Raw genomic sequence first — 17,575 nt, forward strand, 5'->3', positions numbered from 1 at the left:
TCAGTGCGCTAACGTGCTAGTTATGAAAAGGCATTTCCTCCTGGCAGATTCTCACCGTGGAGGAGCTCGATGATGTTGCAGTTTCCACTTTAAAAGGTTAGTAATTTGTTAAAAGTTGTTAAAGTTTTATTAACTCACTCTGTTGGTCATTATGTTTGAAATAGAATTTTAATCGAACATGTTTCCCACCAGAAACAACTTGTTCCTGCAACCAAATGAAATTAGCTAAATATTTTACAAAATTCAGTCTCTTTTTTGAGATCTGTTGAATAATGAGATTTCATTCTGTCCCATTTTGCTCTCCGTCTTGTTGGTAGTACTACTTATTATTAATTTTGTAATGCTTATTTACTAAAAGCAGCTTATTATTCCAATATGACCTCAATGTCTTTGTGAATTCACACAGGCCAATTCAACTCTACTGAACAATCACTTCTACTACTCTGTTATTTTATCATTAACACTTTATAATAAATTTGTATTATTTGGCATTAGTTATTTGCACCTTTACAATGCTTATAGCCCAGATCCTTGTCAGCAGCAACATACGTTTTTATACTTAAGATGTTTACAGGAACATTAATTATTTTGTACGGTGTAATTTAGTATTGTGAAATATATAACCAGCGTTTTGGTTAAATGCTGTAAACATATGTTGATTTGTCAAAATGTATAATGCATTTACTGATGTGTTAGTAAATATAAAAAAGTGTTATATTCATATTTTTTCATTATTATGTGTTTGTTTAAATTGCATTCATGTTTCTGCCCTGTTGGTTTCAGAAAATTGTTTATTAATGATAAAATGTTAAAATGTTATTAAAGAGCTATAATAAAATGAATACATTATTTACAGTATATAAATTCTGCATGCAAAGAATGACCCATATTCACCAATGCTAACTAACATAATTCTATGTTTTCTAAGCTGCTAACATTGGGGAAGACATTTTACCGTCTCTTTCAAGAGAGGATGTCTGAGATCTCTTTCCTGGTCCTGAGCACTTTCTGTGACACAAAGCCATTTGGCTTTTGACTCATAAGGAGGAACAGGTAATTACATAAAATACTTGTGTTTTGGATATTTTATGTTAGTGGAAATCTCAGTAGAGGTCATTTATAACTAAGTTGGTGGTGGTTGAATAATAAAATATACACATTCAAATGCTTTGATAATAAAATGATAAATAACTTTCTCATCCATTAGATTCAGGGTCTGCTCAGATACTCTCACTATTACATATCTTGCCATCACCCTTTCTAACTTAATTATATGCTTTATTTATATGTTTCTTATATATTTTGTAGTTTTTGTTCTTAGCATTGAACTAGCAACTTCTGGTCAGTTATCACATTACCCTGTGTATACTGACTATATGTAAGATGTTCAGTGTGCAATCTACAACCTGTCTTTGTGTTACTGTCTCTATTGCTGCTGGATATCTGGAATTTCCTTTGGGATCAATAAAGTATCTATCATCATCATCATCATCATCATCATCAAATGACTGATTTGATAAATGTATACACTTACATTTTTGGGGCATGCCAATCCTACTGAAACCCAAGGTTCATCAGCAGATGATTTAAATTAAGAATTTTCAAAACAAGATGATCCCAGCACTTTAAAGTTTTTTTAAGTTACCTAGCCCAGAATATGTTCTCTTCACAGATAATGAGCTTCAACAGGTGAGACGCTCATACTTTGAGCAGCAACGTCTTGGAGAAGAGGGTGAGGTCACCTTGTCCAAGGAGCTCTTCTGACGGCTCATACGAAATACCATGACAAACATGATATCGATTGCAAGAGCCTCTTCAGATGACTACTGATACCCCACTAAACATGGAATTATTGCCATGAGCAACTAAGAGGTTAGTGTAATACTACCCTATGATAAAAGATAATTCAACTGGATCTAGTAATGAGTGGGTGAGTGACTTATTTATTTGGATATTTACAGTCAAAGGACTATGATCCTAATTCCAGTGCATCAACAGTTCATCTCTCACCCTCTTTAAGATCAAGCACCCCATGGCAAGACGTTGACAGCATTGATAACAGTGGCGGACCGTCAGGGCCAGAAAGGCCTTCTCTGCTGACCTAAACAGCAGTGATCTGAATCACTGATTTGCATTTTAATAGATTTAAAATATTTTTCCATGAATGTATATTAAATTATTCCTGATAGTCTATTCTCTACATTTCATAGCTTTTCTCTCGGTTGGGCCTTCTTCCAGTAGTGTATATTTATGATAAGAGTATTTATCCAATCATATTTCAGCTAATGGCTGACATCATGTGCTGCCCAGCTGTTAGCTCTTCAGAATTAAAAGTGCAGGCGCCCGTAGCTTAAAATAAGTGGCAATGAAACTGTTCCAATAACCAATAAGATTTCGAGTTGGCATCACTGGGGCCATCTAGCAGGCATACGATTTTGAATTGATTCTTCAAAATAGTTGGTAAGATTTTTCAAGAACCATTTATGCTTTTGGGTTTTTGCACAAAACAAACAGTTGCCTTCATTCCAGATCCCCGGGGTGGACCGTGGTTTTTTTTGCTGCAGTGAAAGGAGACTTGTGAGACAGAATTGTGTTCATTTGTTTTTTTTTTCCTGTATGTAATGTAATGTTATTCATGTTCTCTATAAGAGCCTGTGACACAGCGCACTGTTATACAGTGTTTCTACATTCACTGCGTCTCATTTCGGATGCTGCGTCCTCCGGAGATTGCAGTTTGCTGCATTCCTCGTAAAGAATGTCTTTTTTGAGAAAAATAATCATAATAAAATTGACTATTCCTTGTGAGGTGTGAAATACCGTAGTCTAATTTCTTTTTTACTTTGTTATTTAATGGGTGATTAGTATCTATTGCCGTGGCGTCGTAATGATGGTATAGAGGTGGATTAATTCAGGAAGGACACCAGTGAAGGCCGAGGTGTGAAATGCACGGTCCACCACTAATTGATAATGCATGTATGTGTATTTAAAAATGTTCTGTAAAATACACAGTAATACTGTTTTCAGTGAATTATAACATTATATATTTGTTGGAGCTTCATGATTAATTGTTAAAAGATCACAATTTCGATTTAAACACCCATGCAATTTTATTAACACTTTATTATTATTTTATTAACACTGATGCCTACAGTAGTGATCAAAATGAATGTATTTTGACTGCGTTATGTATTATAATGTTTATCCTCTTATAACAGGAAATGGTGACAACTGACTGTTTTTGTCACTGAATCATTCATTCAAGAGATTCATTAATCAACACTGATTCATCCAAACGTCTTTATGAATGAGACACTGACTCCTTTGTTCACAATATTTGTTTTGCAAATATTCTTTTTTTTAATGAAGCAATGAAAATTTGGTCAGAACCTCACGTAATTACATGCTATTCATGATTCTCAGTTTAGCCAGAATCGTGCAGCTCTAATATTTTGTAATATATGTAAACCTAAATATGCCCACATTTATTTCTGTGGTGTACATTCCTGAAATGCTTTTGTGCACATTGCTCACTTATACAGGTACATCTCAAAAAATTAGAACATCATGAAAAAGGTCAGTATTTTTTGTCACTCAGAAAGTGAAACCCATATATTATATAAATTCATTACACAGAGTAAAATATTTCAAGCCTTTATTTCTTGAAATTGTGATTATGGCTTACAGATAATGAAAACCCAAAATTCTGTGTCTCAGAAAATTAGAATATTACATAAGATCAATAAAAAAAAAGGATATTTCAAACAGAAATGTCAGGCTTCTGAAAAGTATGTTCATTTCTATGCACTCAATACTTGGTTGTGCCTCCTTTTGCATGAATTACTGCATCAATGCGGCATGGCATGGAGGCACTCAGCCTGTGGCACTGCTCAGGTGTAATGGAAGCCCAGGTTGCTTTGATAGCAGCCTTCAGGTCATCTGCATTATTGGGTCTGGTGTCTCTCATCTTCCTCTTGACAATATCCCATAGATTCTCTATGGGGTTCAGGTCAGGAGAGTTTGCTGGCCAATGAAGCACAGTAACACCATGGTCACTGAACCAGCTTATGGTACCTTTAGCAGTGTGGGCAGGTGCCAAGTCCTGCTGGAAAATGAAATCAGCATCTCCATAAAGCTTGTCAGCAGAAGGAAGCATGAAGTGCTCTAAAATTTCCTGGTAGATGGCTGCGTTGACTGTGGACTTCAGAAAACACAGTGGACCAACACCAGCAGATGACATGGCAGCCCAAATCATCACTGACTGTGGAAACTTCACACTGGACTTCAGGCAACATGGATTCTGTGCCTCTCCACTCTTACTCCAGACTCTGGGACCTTGATTTCCAAATGAAATGAAAAACTTACTTTCATCTGAAAAGAGGACTTTGGACCACTGAGCAACAGTCCAGTTCTTTTTCTCAGGAGTGGCTTGACATGAGGAATGCAACATTTGTAGGCTTGTCTAGGATTCGTCTGTGGGTAGTGGCTCTTGATGCGCTGACTCCAGCCTCAGTCCATTTCTTGTGAAGCTCCCCCAAATTCTTGAATGGATTTTGCCTGAGAATCCTCTCAAGGCTGCGGTTCTCCCTTTTGCTGGTGCACCTTCTCCTACCACACTTTTTCCTTCCACTCAACTTTCTATGAATATGCTTGGATACAGCACTCTGTGAACAACCAGCTTCTTTAACAATTACCTTTTGTGGCTTCCCCTCCTTGTGGAGGGTGTCATTGACTGTCTTCTGGACAACTGTCAGGTCAGCAGTCTTCCCCATGATTGTGTAGCCTACTGACCCAGACTGAGAGACCATTTAAAAGCTCAGGAAACCTTTGCAGGTGTTTTGAGGTAATTAGCTGATTAGGGTGTGACACCATGACTTTCTAATATTGAACTTTTTCACAATATTCTAATTTTCTGAGACACAGAATTTTGGGTTTTCTTTATCTGTAAGCCATAATCATCACAATTTCAAGAATTAAAGGCTTGAAATATTTCACACTATGTGTAATGAATCTATATAATATATGGGTTTCACTTTCTGAACTGAGTGACAAAAAATATTGACCTTTTTCATGATATTCTAATTTTTTGAGATGTACCTGTAATCTAATTACATTGTATATCTGAATTATAGCTGGTGGTCCAAACAACAGCCTTGACAGCCAGAAAACCCAGTCAAGACATTACAGGACTCTACAAGAAATGTTCAAAGCAAAGAAGCCAAACAAAGCTGCAGTAACTAATCTATATTAGACTTGGAGCTCCAGTCCAGAAGAAATTTCATTGACTCTTCTACTGCTTTGAAGGAGCAAGACAGACCAACAAAAATTTTACAGGCATACCCATGCTTCAAAGAACTGGACCATGTGAGTATAATGAAGCATCATATGTTGACAAATATGTTCACATTTTCTGGCTATCTGTAGACAAAAAAGTTAAGGATTTTTATTAATTTTCATACACATTTCTTACTAGGCAATGAATTACATGTGGAGAATCATTGCGCCAAACAATCACCAGTACCTGTCTGAGGTGAAGGGCAGGCGGGAGACCTACTCCAAGGTTCAGTTTTATGGAGTCATGAAGAATATCATGAAACCTCCAAGGATATTAAATGGATGTAAAGTTGTATTTCATTTATTGGTTTCTATTGCAAAAATAGAAAATATGCACAAACCTAGTTTTTTTTAGTTCAAATTAATATAGATCTCCTTTTGTGTGTGTGTGTGTCTGTGTGTGTTTCAGCTAGTTGAACATGCCATTGCTATTTTTACCCTGCCACTGCTCTTCCCATCCAGCTCTGCAGCACCCACCTGGGCCCAATCAGTGAGGCTCTTTTTCATGTTCTTATGGTGAGTTTTGCTTTTGTAGTCATAACTAATTAGCAGGTGTTTAAGATGCCTACACTTTCAATTAAATAATGGGTTAAAAACACGACTGGGCTACTCAAATTGCTCACACAGCGTTACAAATAACCTGATAAAATTACCTAATGGTCAGCCTTTGGTAAAAAAACAACTACTCCTTTTGTAGAGTGTAAATGCTGTTAGATGTAACGTGACTATCAGAGTAAAACTCATCTGTTAAAGGACATTTGGAGCAGTTTGGTTGTTGTCTGGGATATCTTCATATTTACCACTCAAACTGGAGACCGATGTCTCATTAATCACTCCCACCCCACAATATATTTTGCTTTTTTATGCTGTTTGTAGTCTAAAATCATATTATTGGTTTTCTAGCCCTCACAGGATCCAGATACCTTCACTCACCAGTGTCTGCTTTCCAATCCTGTTGTGCTGGTTGGTGAGGACAGCTGCATGGGATCCATGAGGCAGTAGTAGCTCCTAGTGGTATTTTATATAGTGTTTTTGTTCTGCATTGTATTTCCACGTGATTTGAAACAGTGTTCAGTTCAGACTTGAATCAGCCATACATTAACACCATGCATTCATTAAGAATGGCTGTTTGAAGCTAATAACTGCTGTTATTGTAGTTTATATGTAACTTACAGACTGAGGCATAGTTTTTTGTGTGCAGGATTTGCTGTTAATCTGTGCTATTGTCCTTTTCTTGTCAGCCTTGGATATTTGTTAAAGTGGCCACATTTAATTATTTAATAAAAGTACTCAAAATAGATTATGTTGTTTCTTCATTTAATTACTTTTTTTCAATTTTTTTTTTTTTTGGAGAATTGTCATCTCATTTTAGGTTATTGTACATTTTGGAAAAACTCTCAAAATTGGTTAAATTCAATTCAATTCAATTTATTTTGTATAGCGCCTTTTACAATGAACATTGTCTCAAAGCAGCTTTACAAAAGAAGAAAAACAGAGAAAGGGGAGGGGAAAATGAAAATAAAAAATAACTAAATAACTAGAAATAAGAATAAATGAATAAATTTAAATATTAAACTATTTTATCCCTATTTTATCCCTAAATTCTAGTTTAATGCAGTCATCACTAAAATTATGCATTATTCTTTCTTATAATAAGGCAAAACTGCATAGTTTTAAGCAGGTTTGTCTACTTTTAAGTATTTTTACTGACTAGATCTTAGATCAGATATTTTTGTTTTAATGCGATTTTTTAAGAAAATTACTTAATATGCAACGCCTATAAAAGGAAAAAAACTTAATAGCTTTAAGGCTAATTTTTGTCTAGTTTTAAGGTCCTATTGTGTTTATTAGTGACAAGATATTTTTGTTATTTTTAAGAATTCTTATCAAGTCAGTTTTGCTTACCCCATTGGCAGATGCTTGTTTTAGTAGACTTTAACTAAATTTAAGAGTTTCAAGAAGGGCTTTTTTTGCAGTGTAATAATCTGTTACTATAAGAAGGAATAACATATGGATTTATAAAATAATTACAAAAAATTAAACTGCATTCTATAATAATAATAATAATAATAATAATAATAATAATAATAATAATAATACTAATAATAATAACAATAATAATAAATTTATTAATTAATTATTAACCTCTAATGCTGATTTTACACCTGACTGCAAAGACACTGTTCATGAAAATGGACGTTTCTCCGGATGCTGGAGGCGCAGTCTGTTACGCTCAACATTTATTTTATATATTTTAGAAATAGTTCTTTATTTTAGAACTTAAAATACTTTATTTTGTGTAATATTATGATATTTTCAGGAAGAAATATTAAACATTATAATTAAATCAGTTTACCTGAGCAGGTGACTCCAGCATCTTCTGCATGATTACAGTCATGTTTTCCCCACCCTGCTGACCCACAGTCCTTCAGTGTCGACTCTGATCCACTACAGTCCACTTCATCCATCCAGATTGGTCCTGATCCTCGTCCAAAGTGAGCAACATACCGCACATTTACAGGCTCCCCACAGTGCAGCTCTCTACACACCACTGCAGCTTCTCTCATATCCCAGGCATCATCACACACTGTTCCCCACTGACCATCATGAAGAACCTCCACTCTCCCAGAACAGCGACTTCCACCATTCACCAACCTCACACTGTCTGAGAGAGAGAGAGAGAGAGAGAGAGAGATGAAATTTCTGACATTTCCTGATTAAAACTCGTCCCTACTGTTAAAGTGAGAAGTGTGTGATGTTTTGGTGTGAATAATCAGTGTGAACTTACCAGCTGCTGTGAGTGTGAGTGTGGATGAGAGAAGAATAAAAGTCAGACAGATTTCCATCTCCCTCCTCACTGTACACGATGTGTTCACCTCCACTCACCCAGAGAGACTGAGAGAAGTGTATCTCCTCACTCAGCCCCCTACAGAGAGACAGACAGAGAGAGAGAGAGACAGCCAATCACACTCACTGTTACCTTATTAGAAAGATGAGAGGAAATCATCACACAGCCTCAATAACAAATCAGACGAGGCATCTTTCACTTTCTCCATATATATCAAAATAACGTCAGCGCTGAGGAACAGAGCTCCGCCTCCTGTCTCTGAGGTGTGTGACTGATGAACAGAGCTCCGCCTCCTGTCTCTGAGGTGTGTGACTGATGAACAGAGCTCCGCCTCCTGTCTCTGAGGTGTGTGAGTGATGAGAGTCGATCACATCACACACTGATTTCAGAGAGAGGAAACACTCGGCTGTCGTACAGCATTAATGCCTGACAGCTGCACAGAGCAGATACACACACTGATAAACCACACTGTAACTACATCAGCTAAACATCCCTTCTACACACACACACACACACACACAAAGACACATACACACACACACTCACACACACACACACACATACACACACACACTCACACACACACACACACACACACACATACACACAAACACACACACACACACACACAAACCTGATGTTTATCATTACATTATAGCATGATTTAAACTATTTTTAGACTTTTTAAATTGAGGTTTATAATTTTTTCACTAATAAGTTTTTTTTAAATACACAGACATTTACTCCGGGCTTCATGATTATGAACAATAATAATTGTAAAAAAATAACTTTTCATTTATTTTTAATCATGAATATTAATATTTTTTCCATCCACTAGATGGCAGTAAAGTATTTCCAAAGTGAGATTTCTGTTTCATGAAATCTGCTTAACTGACCTGCTGAGGGCGCTGTTAGGATGCTGCTGCTAACCCTAATATTATTATTAGTAGTAGTAGTAGTAATAATGGTACTATTATTATTATTATTATTATTATTATTATTATTATTATTATCACCATCATCGATAAACTACTAAATAAAAAAACTTCTATAATGCTAAAAAGTATAGAAATTATAAAAAAATGAGTAACCCATTGTCAGTGTATGCTGATCCATAAAGATCCACAAATGGATTCTACCTCTCCCACGTCCAGCGAGTCCTTACACCCATACATATGAACCCATAAATAAAAACACAAACACAACTCCTGAATAGTGTTTATGTCTGGAGTGATGATGTGTGTAATTTCAGTATTAAGTCCTCATTATGCGCTTAACTCTGAATATGAGACATTATTTTCAAAATGAGGAAAATGTTTTCATTATATGAACTGAAGTGAATTTATGTGTGTTTCTGAGAATAGAATAGAATAGAATAGAATAGAATAGAATAGAATAGAATAGAATAGAATAGAATAGAATAGAATAGAATATTTATTGTCTTTGTACAAGTATAGTGACATTTGGTTTGCAATTCCCAGTAAATATGGAGCCTGCTGGTGACATCCACACTTAACCAAATCTAAGGAAAGGTACTTTGTTGTCATTGTATACAATACAACGAAATTTAATTTGTCTCTCAGACAGCTACAAGGACATTTAGACATAAAAACTGTGAAAGGAATTAAAATAAATAAATATTAAATAAATAAAAAATAAGGATTAAGAATAAATAAAAAGAGTACAGTGTAAATATTTTCTGCTCTGCATTTGAGTATCAGATATTCTAGATCCGTGGAACAATGAGTCTCAGTCACTGTGGCATTAGTGCACCAGTCATTGTGAATGTAAACACAGAGAGCGCCCCCTATCTTCTTCCAGGAGTCCCTTGTTCGGTCGTCATGGTGATCTGAGTGACTGATAACTCAATATCCGTGTCGGGGATCATAATAAAAATAAGCTCAATAAAATATCCTCCATTTTGTGTGCAGGTGACCGTACATTATCAGGAAGATGCAGACAGAGAGGGTTTGTTCAGGTTGCTCCTTATCCTGGTCTGTATCCTAGAACATCAGCCTCTCTCTTGTTTCCTCTGTTTTACACTGCCTTCTCTGCCTGACACACTTGGAAGATGACAGAAAGAGGATTAAAGTTGTTTTATATAGCTGATATTTATATTATCAGAAATAATATAATCATGCTTTCACTGTACTGCTTGTGCATTTACATACATTAACCACATAACCAAGAAGACACTCACTTTGTCTCTCCTACATCCTGTTCCATAGTGATGACATCATCATTATCTTCCATCTAATGAACAGATAAAGAAATACAGTGGACAATTTTCCTATAACTGGATGACCCAAAATGTTTTATTCTTTTATTTATACCACAGAAAGTTGGTACTGATTACCAAATAGTGAGATTTTAGTCAATTCCTGTTATCACTTATATCAGTAATAAACAGCCAGGATGTGATTGTGTCTTAACTCCTAAGGCTTTAGTGGACAGATGGATGGCTCTTAACTCCACCTGATTGTTGTGTAGCTCTGTGACACCACACCATGAGAGAGGCATCTGTGATGATTAATTCCACTGATGGCTACTGCTCCACAGTGGACACCTTTTCATAGGTAAGTGTCATCATGTAGCATCGTTTCAGGTAACACCACAGAGGATGCAATAAAGAATCAGAGTTACTAAATAATCAGAAACCTTATTTCTATCTATCTGTAGACCTAAAAATAAAAAATCCCTCCTACCTTAACACTCTTCCCAAACCCATTCTGAACCAATTCTCTCCTGTCCTCTAGTGCTGCTTGATTTGAACCACCATTTCTCAGGGTACAAGAAAGACATGTATCAAGGTTCTTTTCTGCCCTGGCACCAACTGAACTTTATTCATCAATCTGGATTCACTGGATGTGTATAAATGAAGACTAAATCCCTATTTCTTCACCAAGTTCCAAATTGGCAGTGCAGCAGTAGCACACAGCAGCCACTCCAGTTCCAGAATGATGCTATTTATGTTTCTAGCTGAACTTTTTATAGTACATGGACACCAGAGGAAGTGGTGTTCATGTACATGACCGCCAAAGACTCATATAGTACAGAAATCATTCAACAGTCAACCTGTATGATGTTGTGCTGGAGAAGCGTCACAATCTCGGATTGCTGTGAAGACCAGGCAGATCCAGTCCTCAGCATTGCCTGATGCTGGTGGCCAGGAGAAGGGACATCTTAAGCAGTGCCTTTTTATTTAACATGGGAATTCACCACACTTTTCATTGTTGGAGTGTACATTCCCCCAAGCTTTAATGCTACAGAGACACTATGGGAACTCTATGGGGGTATTAGTGAGCTCCAGAATGCTCAACCGGATGGACTGTTTATTATCACTGGAGATTTCACCTGGCTTTGACAGTGATGGCTGCCTTCCAGATGCACTGAATGACTTCTACACTCGGTTTAAGGTCAGAAACAATGTGGCAATGAGGAAGAATACCCCTCCTCTGAACTATTAGGTGCTCTGTCTAACCTTGGGCAATATGAGGGGGACTCTATGCAGAGTTAAGCTACGAAAGTCTGCTGGACCAGACAACATTCCTGGCAGAGTGCTCAGGGAATGGGCAGAACAGTTGGTGGATGTCTTTACTTATATTTTCAACATTTCTCTAGGCAGCACCATGTTCCAACATGCCTAAAGTCCACCACCATCATCGTCCCATTGCACTCACACCCATCATTTTTAAGTGCTTCGAGAGGCTTGTCATGAAGCACATCAAGACCCTGCTGCCACATTCACTGGACCACTTGCAGTTTGCATATCACCCAAACTGCTCCACAGATGATGCCATTGCCACCACCCTTCACCTGGCCTTTACACACCTGGAAAGAAAGGACACTTACATACTAATGCTGATCATAAACTTCACACAACCCTCATCCCTTAGCACCTGACTGAGAAGCTGAGTCTGCTGGGCCTGAATACGTCCCTCTGCAACTGGATCTGGGACTTCCTGACCGGGAGACCGCAGTCAGTACGGACTGGTAACAGAGTCACCAGCACCACCACACTGAGCACTAGAGCCCCTCAGAGCTGTGTGCTCAGTGCACTGCTATTTACTTTACTGTGTAGCAGTGTAAAGCTCAAACCACATCATCAAGTTCACTGATGACACAACCATGGTGGGTCTCATCTGCAAGATTCAATTCAAGATTCAATTCAAGATTCAAGAAGCTTTATTGTCATTTCAACCACATATAGCTGATGCAGTACATAGTGAAATGAAACACCGTTTCTCCAGGACCTGGTGCTACATAAACATACAACAACAAGTTCAGCACAAAACAACACCACAGAGCTACACTATATTGCCAAAAGTATTCGCTCACCCATCCAAATAATCAGAATCAGGTGTTCCAATCACTTCCATGGCCACAGGTGTATAAAATCAAGCACCTAGGCATGCAGACTGTTTTTACAAACATTTGTGAAAGAATGGGTCGCTCTCAGGAGCTCAGTGAATTCCAGCGTGGAACTGTGATAGGATGTCGCCTGTGCAACAAATCCAGTCGTGAAATTTCCTCACTCCTAAATATTCCACAGTCAACTGTCAGCTGTATTATAAGAACGTGGAAGTGTTTGGGAACGACGGAGCGGGGTCAGCAGATGGTGAGGCGCATAGTGCGAAGAGGTCGCCAACTTTCTGCAGAGTCAATCGCTACAGACCTCCAAACTTCATGTGGCCTTCAGATTAGCTCAAGAACAGTGCGCAGAGAGCTTCATGGAATGGGTTTCCATGGCCGAGCAGCTGCATCCAAGCCATACATCACCAAGTGCAATGCAAAGCGTCGGATGCAGTGGTGTAAAGCACGCCGCCACTGGACTCTAGAGCAGTGGAGACGCGTTCTCTGGAGTGACGAATCGCGCTTCTCCATCTGGCAATCTGATGGACGAGTCTGGGTTTGGCGGTTGCCAGGAGAACGGTACTTGTCTGACTGCATTGTGCCAAGTGTAAAGTTTGGTGGAGGGGGGATTATGGTGTGGGGTTGTTTTTCAGGAGCTGGGCTTGGCCCCCTAGTTCCAGTGAAAGGAACTCTGAATGCTTCAGTATACCAAGACATTTTGGACAATTCCATGCTCCCAACTTTGGGAACAGTTTGGAGCTGGCCCCTTCCTCTTCCAACATGACTGTGCACCAGTGCACAAAGCAAGGTCCATAAAGACATGGATGACAGAGTCTGGTGTGGAGGAACTTGACTGGCCTGCACAGAGTCCTGACCTCAACCCCATAGAACACCTTTGGGATGAATTAGAGCGGAGACTGAGAGCCAGGCCTTCTCGTCCAACATCAGTGTGTGACCTCACAAATGCGCTTCTGGAAGAATGGTCAAAAATTCCCATAAACACACTCCAAAACCTTGTGGACAGCCTTCCCAGAAGAGTTGAAGCTGTTATAACTGCAAAGGGTGGACCGACGTCATATTGAACCCTATGGATTAGGAATGGGATGTCACTTAAGTTCATATGCGAGTCAAGGCAGGTGAGCGAATACTTTTGGCAATATAGTGTAGGACAGAAGTTTGTCTTAGCCATGTAAAGTGCACAGTGTGCAGCTAGGTGCAAACAGAGCATAGACAAGACAGTGCAAAAGACAATAAATACAAGAAAGACAACACAAAAGAACACAGGACACTTAGCACCGAAAAGAAAGAAAAGAACATGTGTAATGGAATGTAAGTGAAATAAAATAGATAAAGTGAAATGATGTAAAAATAAAAAAAATATTGTGCAAAAATACACAGCAGCGGTTGAGGTAGTGCAAATAGAATAAACATAAATATAACTATAGCAGCGGATGACAGGTAGAGGTAGTGCAGTAAGTAATGAACAATATAAATTATGTGTGTGCGTGTGTGTGTGTGTGTGTGTGCGTCCACACAGTCAAGAGAGAGTGTGTGTATCTGTTTGTGAGAGAGACAGAGAGTTAATATACAGTTCAGTCCTGAGTGAGAGTGTGTGTGTGTGTGTGTGTGAGAGAGAGTGTAGAACAGTTCAGTCCCGGGTGTTGAGGAGCCTGATGGCTTGAGGAAAGAAACTGTTACACAGTCTGGTTGTGAGGCCCGAATGCTCCGGTACCTCTTTCCAGAAGGCAGGAGGGCGAAGAGTGTGTGTGAGGGGTGTGTGGGGTGTGTAAGAGTGTGTGTGAGGGGTGTGTGGGGTGTGTAAGAGTGTGTGTGAGGGGTGTGTGGGGTGTGTAAGAGTGTGTGTGAGGGGGGTGTGGGGTGTGTAAGAGTGTGTGTGAGGGGTGTGTGGGGTGTGTAAGAGTGTGTGTGAGGGGGGTGTGGGGTGTGTAAGAGTGTGTGTGAGGGGTGTGTGGGGTGTGTAAGAGTGTGTGTGAGGGGGGTGTGGGGTGTGTAAGAGTGTGTGTGAGGGGTGTGTGAGGTGTGTAAGAGTGTATGTGAGGGGTGTGTGGGGTGTGTAAGAGTGTGTAAGAGTCTGTGTGAGGGGTGTGTAAGAGTGTGTGTGAGGTGTGTAAGAGGGTGTGTGAGGGGTGTGTGGGGGTGTGTAAGAGTGTGTGTGAGGGGTGTGTGGGGTGTGTGTGAGGTGTGTGGGGTGTGTAAGAGTGTGTGTGAGGGGTGTGTGGGGTGTGTGTGAGGGGTGTGGGGTGTGTAAGAGTGTGTGTGTGGGGTGTGTAAGAGTGTGTGTGAGGGGTGTGTGTGATCATCCACAATGCTGTTAGCTTTGCGGATGCAGCGTGCGGTGTAAATGTCCGTGATATAGGGGAGGGAGACTCCAATGATCTTCTCAGCTGTCCTCACTATCTGCTGAAGGGTCTTGTGATCTGAGACGGTGCAGTTCCCAAACCAGGCAGTGATGCAGCTGCTCAGGATGCTCTCGATGGTCCCTCTGTAGAACACAGTTAGGATGGGGGGAGGGAGATGGGCTTTCCTCAGCCTCCTCAGGAAGTAGAGGCACTGCTGGGCTTTCTTGGTGATGGAGCTGGTGTTGAGTGACCAGGTGAAGTTCTCCGCCAGATGGACACCAAGGAATTTGGTGCTCTTGACGATCTCCACCGAGGATCCGTCGATGAACAGCGGAGAATGGTCACACTGTGCTCTCCTGAAGTCAACAACCATCTCTTTAGTCTTGTCGACATTCAGAGAGAGGTTGTTGGCTCTGCACCAGGCTGTTAGATGTTGCACCTCCTCTCTGTATGCTGACTCGTCGTTCTTGCTGATGAGACCCACCACGGTCGTGTCATCGGCGAACTTGATGATGTGGTTGGAGCTGTGCATTGCTGCACAGTCGTGAGTCAGCAGAGTGAACAGCAGTGGACTGAGCACACAGCCCTGAGGAGCTCCAGTGCTCAGTGTGGTGGTGCTGGAGATACTGCTCCCGATCCGGACTGACTGAGGTCTCCCAGTCAGGAAATCCAGGATCCAGTTGCAGAGAGAGGTGTTCAGGCCCAGGAGACTCAGCTTCTCAATCAGCTGCTGAGGGATGATTGTGTTGAATGCTGAACTGAAATCTATGAACATCATTCGAACGTAGGAGTCCTTACAGTCCAGGTGTGTGAGGGCCAGATGGAGGGTTGTGGTGATGGCGTCGTCCGTGGAACAATTAGGATGATACGCAAACTGCAAGGGGTCCAGCAAGGGTGATAGCTGTGACTTGATGTGCCTCATGACGAGCCTCTCAAAGCATTTCATCACGATTGGTGTGAGTGCGACGGGACGGTAGTCATTGAGGCAGGAAACTGTAGACTTCTTTGGCACAGGGACGATGGTCGTTGTCTTGAGGCACGAAGGGATGATGGAGCTGCTCAGCGAGATGTTGAAGATGTCAGTGAAGACATCTGCTAGCTGCTCTGCACACTCCCTGAGAACTCTGCCAGGAATGTTGTCTGGTCCAGCAGACTTCTGTGGGTTAACTCTGCATAGAGTTCTCCTCATGTCAGCCGTGGTGAGACAGAGCACTGGGTCATTAGGAGGAGGGATGGTCTTCCTCGCTGTTGTGTTGTTCTTTGCCTCAAAAGGAGCGTAGAAGTCGTTCAGCGCATCTGGAAGGGAGGCATCACTGTCACAGGCAGGTGAAGTTGTCCTGTAGTTGGTGATCACCTGGATGCCCTGCCACATGCGCCGGGAGTCTCAGCTGTTCTGGAAGTGGCCGTGGATTCTCTGGGCATGTGCACGCTTTGCCTCTCTGATCGATCGGGACAGTTTCAGCCTTGCTGTTTTTAAGGCCGCCCTGTCCCCTGATCTGGTCTCTCGACTTCAGGAGAGCACGCACTTTCGCAGTCATCCACGGCTTCTGGTTGGAGCGTGTTGTGATGGTTTTGGAGACGGTCACGTCATCGATGCATTTCCCGATGTAGCCGGAAACTGATGCCGTGTACTCCTCCAAGTCAATAGAGTCGCCGTTGGTTGCAGCCTCCCTAAACATGTCCCAGTCAGTGCACTCAAAACAGTCCTGAAGAGCAGAGATGGCTCCTGTTGGCCAAGTTTTAACCTGTTTCAGAACTGGTTTAGAGCGTCTGACGAGTGGTCTGTATGCTGGAATCAACATAACAGAGATGTGGTCTGAGTAGCCGAGGTGGGGGCGGGGCTCCGCACGATACGCGCCGGGAATGTTTGAATAAACAACATCCAGCGCGTTCGCCCCTCTCGTAGCAAAGTCCACATACTGATGGAATTTAGGGAGCACTGTTCTGAGATTTGCATGATTGAAATCTCCGGCGATGATAAACAGTCCGTCGGGGTGAGCATTCTGCAGCTCGCTAATAGCTCCGTACAGCTCACACAGAGCCTCCTTAGCATTAGCGCTGGGTGGAATGTACACTCCGATAATGAAAGCAGTGGTGAATTCCCGGGGTAAATAAAAAGGTCTGCATCTAACAGTCACAAACTCCACTAGCGAAGAGCAGTAGTTAGACACAAGCACAGAGTCTTTACACCATTCCGTGTTGATGTAAACACACACGCCACCACCACGAGTCTTACCGCTCAGAGCTGCATTCCTGTCGGCACGAAACACGGTTAGCCTGGCTAGCTGAATGGCGGCGTCCGGAACTCTGTCGCTGAGCCACGTCTCCGTGAAAACAAAGACACAGCAGTCTCTGAACTCATGCCGTGTAGTTCACTGGAGTCGGATGTAGTCCAGTTTATTATCCAGTGAGCAGACGTTGGACAAGATGATGGAAGGGACTGCCAGCCGGCTAGGGTTGGTTGTTAGCCTAGCATGGACACCCGCCCGTTTACCGCACTTCCACTTCCTTGAACAACGCTTGTGACGTCCTCTCTCCCGGCCACCGGCATCAGGCGACAGCGAGGACTGAAGGCCTTGACTTCACAGCAAGCCGAGTTCGCGAAGTTTGCAGAGTACTTCATCATGCAAGTTAGTAACTGCATGATTTCTTTACCGTAATATCATCTGGCAGTCGTATACAT

The sequence above is a fragment of the Hemibagrus wyckioides genome, linkage group LG19 (genome assembly GCF_019097595.1).
Source record: "Hemibagrus wyckioides isolate EC202008001 linkage group LG19, SWU_Hwy_1.0, whole genome shotgun sequence".
Classification (NCBI taxonomy): Eukaryota; Metazoa; Chordata; class Actinopteri; order Siluriformes; family Bagridae; genus Hemibagrus; species Hemibagrus wyckioides.